Below are 5,664 nucleotides of genomic sequence, written 5' to 3'. Positions count from 1 at the left end.
CACAGTGATGGCACCCATTCAGTGGCACAGACCTGTGTGAGTGCCTGCCTTGGTGTGTACATGTAAACTTGACGTAAGAACAAACCTGTGATTTTGAAACATTGGTTGGGTGAACATGAAAGAGATGTCAAGATCAGAAGAGACTCACCACGGACATGAGAAGAGGGCTGACTGACTGATTAAATAACTGACTGGCTGATTCAATAACTGACTGGCTGACTGGCTGATTCAATAACTGACTGGCTGACTGACTGATTCAATAACTGACTGGCTGATTAAATAACTGACTGGCTGACTGACTTATTCAATAACTGACTGGCTGATTAAATAACTGACTGGCTGACTGATTCAATAACTGATTGGCTGATTAAATAACTGACTCACTGGCTGATTCAACAACTGACTTACTGGCTGATTAAATAACTGACTGACTGACTGATTACATTACTGACTCACTGGCTGATTAAATAACTGACTGGCTGATTAAATAACTGAATGGCTGATTGGCTGCCTGACTGATTAAATAACTGACTGGCTGCTGACTTACTGGCTGATTTAAATAACTGACTGACTGGCTGATTGGTTGGCTGACTGACTGATTAAATAACTGACTGGCTGACTGAAATCAAGATGAAACGGTCTTATTTTCTTAATTTATTTCAAAATGTAGACCCAAACCAACAAGGTAATCCAGAAGGCATCAACAACATCAGAAGTGTTTGTTTGTCACAGACAGAAGGTTGAGAATGAACTCCGACCGGGATTCAATCAAAGGCGCATTGTCAACAACATCACTGTACACTGTACTGGACTTTTACAGGTAATTTAAGCTTGAGCCGACATCCGTAGCGTTTACGGCAAATGGTATCTCCGCAGACAGAATGCACCTTTGATTGAATCCCAGCATTAGGGCTATATTCAATCTGAATCGCTGAAGTGATACAGAATGCGTGATAGAAATGTTAAGGTAATTTCCAATTGAGTCGACATATGCAGCGTTTAACCATGAATGCAGTTTCCGCTAACGAACATTGCCTTTAAATTTCAATCACGCTGTAACGCTGAACTTCAGCGATATGGAATGAATAGAGCCCTTGGACAGGAGGACAGCTAAGGCAAAGCCCACCACCCCTCAGAGGGAGGGGGGAGGGAGGGGAGATTAAGAGAGAGGAGATGGGGGAGAGGAGAGGGGAGGGGGAGAGGAGATGGGGGAGGAGGGGAGAGAGGGGGAGGGGAGAGAGGGGGAGAGGAGATGGGGAGAGAGGGGGAGAGAGTGGGAGGAGAGGGGAGAGAGGAGAGGGGGAGAGAGGAAGAGGAGAGGGGGAGAGAGGGAGAGGAGAGGGGGAGAGGGAGGGGAGGGGAGAGGGGGAGAGGGAGGGGAGGGGAGAGGGGGAGAGAGGGGAGGGAGGGGAGAGAGAGAGGAAAAGCATTGCTGAGAGAAAGAGAAAGAAAGAAAGGCTAACCAACGTTGAGCTGATGTCATGTCACCACTATCATAACAGCCAGACAACACAGTCACCATAACATCTTACAAGGCTCTTTAAAACAGTCACGTGACTTGTAGTACAGATCCTCCGACCCAAATGGCACCCTATTCCCTATACGGTATACTACTTTCGACCGGAGCCCTATGGGGTAGTGTACTATATAGGGAATAGGGTGCCATTTGAACGAATACAAAGTATTTTTCTCCATCCATTTTGTTAGACACTTTTCCATAACTTAATGTTATAAACTATACTTTAAAAAAAAACATCTAACGTTACAAAATACATATTTACATTTTAGTTTTTAAATAATTCATACTAAAATAGCTCTTGTACATCATAAAAACATCTGCAGAATATTTTATTAAATACGTTTAATTTAAAGGTAGACGCGTTAGTCTCAACTTCTCTGCTGTTTTGGACCCGTGGCTACCAGGCTGTGGACAGCGTGAAGCGAACCCGTGCACAGGCGCAGATACTGTGTGCGAGAGAAGTATTGCATTTCAATATCAGCGGTGCTGTTCGTGGCAACGTAATTTAGCTCAGTCTAACTTTTTAAAAATGTCTGAGACTGAAAAGGTCAATAAAAGTTGGAAGAGTTCCCATGGACACAGAGGTAACTAAGCGACAGTGTTCTTTCTGAGGTCAGTGTGGGTTTGAACCTTGGTCGACTGCACGCTGCAAAACTGTGTTAGCCTGCTGAGCTAAAGCCCAAGCAAGGTTGCGCATCACACAAGCGTGTTGCCAGCTACTGACTGTGTAACCAGCTACTGACTGTGTAACCAGCTACTGACTGTATAACCAGCTACTGACTGTGTAACCAGTTACTGACTGTTTAACCAGCTACTGACTGTGTTACCAGCTACTGACTGTATAACCAGCTACTGACTGTGTAACCAGCTACTGACTGTATAACCAGCTACTGACTGTATAACCAGCTACTGACTGTGTAACCAGTTACTGACTGTTTAACCAGCTACTGACTGTGTAACCAGCTACTGACTGTATGACTGTATAACCAGCTACTGACTGTGTAACCAGCTACTGACTGTGTAACCAGCTACTGACTGTGTAACCAGCTACTGACTGTATAACCAGCTACTGACTGTGTAACCAGCTACTGACTGTATAACCAGTTACTGACTGTGTAACCAGCTACTGACTGTATAACCAGCTACTGACTGTGTAACCAGCTACTGACTGTGTAACCAGCTACTGACTGTGTAACCAGCTACTGACTGTATAACCAGCTACTGACTGTGTAACCAGCTACTGACTGTATAACCAGCTACTGACTGTGTAACCAGCTACTGACTGTATAACCAGCTACTGACTGTATAACCAGCTACTGACTGTGTGGCAGTACAATGTACCCATAGGGCTCTGGTCAAGTAGTGTACAATATAGGGAAAAGGGCCCATAGTTTTCTGGTCAAAAGTAGTCCACTATATAGAGAATTGGGTGTCATTTGGGACGCAGCCTGTGGGTGGCAGTAGACCAAAGTCACAGGGCTGCATCTCAATAATCTACAGAGGAGGCTTCCTCACCTCAAGCTCCTCTCCTCACTTATTTCCCTTAAAGGGATACTTCAGGATTCTGGCAATGATTCTGGCCCTTTATCTACTTCCCCAGAGTCCAATGAAATCGTGGATACTATTTTTATGTCTCTGTGTCCAGTTACAGGTCTTTTCGCAAAACCAATGCTAACTAGCGTTAGCACAATGACTGGAAGTCAGAACAACATGTCTGATGTCATGACAACAGGGGGTTGAGGGCCTTTGGAAATCAAAGACAGCAGGTTCTCTGCCATGTGCAAAAAATAACCAGCATGCCTGCCTCCCAAACAGCACCCTATTCCTTATATAGTGCACTACTTTTGACCAGCACCCAGAGGCAGTATGTAGGAAACAGGATGCCGTTTGGGATGCAGAATGTAAACGTCAGTCATTTACAACAACAACAAAAAACGATTTCATGATAATTAACTTGAATAAATAGTAAACTTAGAATTGTATGGTCATGAAGGGTAGAGAGTTCTACTGGGTAGACAGAGATGAATACAATCCCTGGTCACTGTACATGCCAATTATATCTCCTTCCTCCCAGTGTGCACTTGTTCACTTCCCTTCACTGGTTTGAAGGAAATTACTGGTATCAGAAATACGGTGGAAACTCCCACTTGCCCATGTCTCTGCTTCTTGCCCATGTCTCTGCTTTTAGAGTAGTGGAAAGTAGTGAATGAGTGTACACTTCAGGAGATAGGAGATATTGTGACGCACTCACTTTGTGATCCAGCATAGCTGAGGTCTGGTGCCACACACGATAACCTGCAGAGATCCAGACATGGCACAGAAGAACACCCACACACGCTCGTGCACACACACACACACACACACACTTAGTCCAGATGTGTTCAGTAGGGGCTCAGAGAAGAATAAATTAGAATATGGAGGTATTTTCACTCCTCCTTCTGTCTCTCTCTTCTTGTCTTCCTCTCCTTCCTTTCAGAGGGCGGCGTCATGTCCACTTCCTCCATCTTCCTTTCAGAGGGCGGCGTTGTGTCCACTTCCTCCATCTTCCTTTCAGAGGGCGGCGTCGTGTCCACTTCCTCCATCTTCCTTTCAGAGGGCGGCGTCGTGTCCACTTCCTCTCCTTCCTTTCAGAGGGCGGTGTCGTGTCCACTTCCTCCATCTTCCTTTCAGAGGGCGGCGTCATGTCCACTTCCTCTCCTTCCTTTCAGAGGGCGGCGTCGTGTCCACTTCCTCTCCTTCCTTTCAGAGGGCGGCGTCGTGTCCACTTCCTCTCCTTCCTTTCAGAGGGCGGCGTCGTGTCCACTTCCTCCATCTTCCTTTCAGAGGGCGGCGTCGTGTCCACTTCCTCCATCTTCCTTTCAGAGGGCGGCGTCGTGTCCACTTCCTCCATCTTCCTTTAAGAGGGCGGCGTCGTGTCCACTTCCTCCATCTTCCTTTCAGAGGGCGGTGTCGTGTCCACTTCCTCCGTCTTCCTTTCAGAGGGCGGCGTCGTGTCCACTTCCTCCATCTTCCTTTCAGAGGGCGGCGTCGTGTCCACCTCCTCTCCTTCCTTTCAGAGGGCGGCGTCGTGTACACTTCCTCCATCTTCTTCTCCAGGCATGAGGTTGTGTCCCAAATAGCACCCTATTCCCCTTAGGGCACTGGTCAAAAGTAGTAAACTACATAGGGAAAAGGGTGCCATTTTGGACACACAAATCAATAAATCAAATGGAACTAATCCTAGAGTCAGTTTAGCCTCCCAGACAGCAGGTGGCGCCACCTGATGCTGAAGATGTCTTGCCCCTTATCTAATTTCTTCTTGGTGTCAGTCTACGGCTTTCCTTCTAACCTTCTTTACTACCCAGCTCCTGAGTTACGCCATGTTTGGTGTTGACAGGGTTCACACAGTAATCCAATGCATTCAATCTTCTCCCATACCCAAACACCACGTCTGCGTCCCAAATGGCACCCTGTTCCCTATATAGTGCACTACTTCTGACCAGAGCCCTATGTTAGTGCACTAGACATGAGTGTACAACACATTAAGAACAGCTCTCTAATATTGAGTAGCCCCCCCCCCCACCCCCCTTTTGCCCTCAGAACAGCCTCAATTCGTTGGCTGTTGAAAGCGTTCCACAGGGATGCTGGCCCATGTCGACTCCAACGCTTCCCACAGTTGTGTCAAGTTGGCTGGATGTCCTTTGGGTGGTGGACCATTCTTAGTACACGGGAAACTGTTGAGCGTGAAAAACCCAGCAGCGTTGCAGTTCTTGACACAAACCGGTGCGCCTGGCACCTACTACCATACCCCGTTAAAAAGGCACTTCAATTTTTTGTCTTGCCCATTCACCCTCTGAATGGCACACATACACAATCCATGTCTCAATTGTCTCAAGGCTTAAATTGTCTCCTCCCCTTCATTTACACTGATTGAAGTGGATTTAACAAGTGACATCAATAAGGGATCATAGCTTTCACCTGGTCAGTCTATGTCATGGAAAGAACAGGTGTTCTTAATGTTTTGTACACTCAGTATATAGGGGGGAGCAATTTGGGACACAGCAGACCATCTAACGATAGCTATGGTGCACAACACACAAAAAAGTTTCCTGTCAGTTCATCCTCCAAGCCATTGAGTGGCTGCAGCAGTAGCCGTGGCGACGGTG

This window comes from Coregonus lavaretus (assembly GCF_964263955.1).
Source record: "Coregonus lavaretus genome assembly, chromosome: 2".
Taxonomy (NCBI): Eukaryota; Metazoa; Chordata; class Actinopteri; order Salmoniformes; family Salmonidae; genus Coregonus; species Coregonus lavaretus.
Note: the sequence above shows the minus strand (reverse complement) of the source record.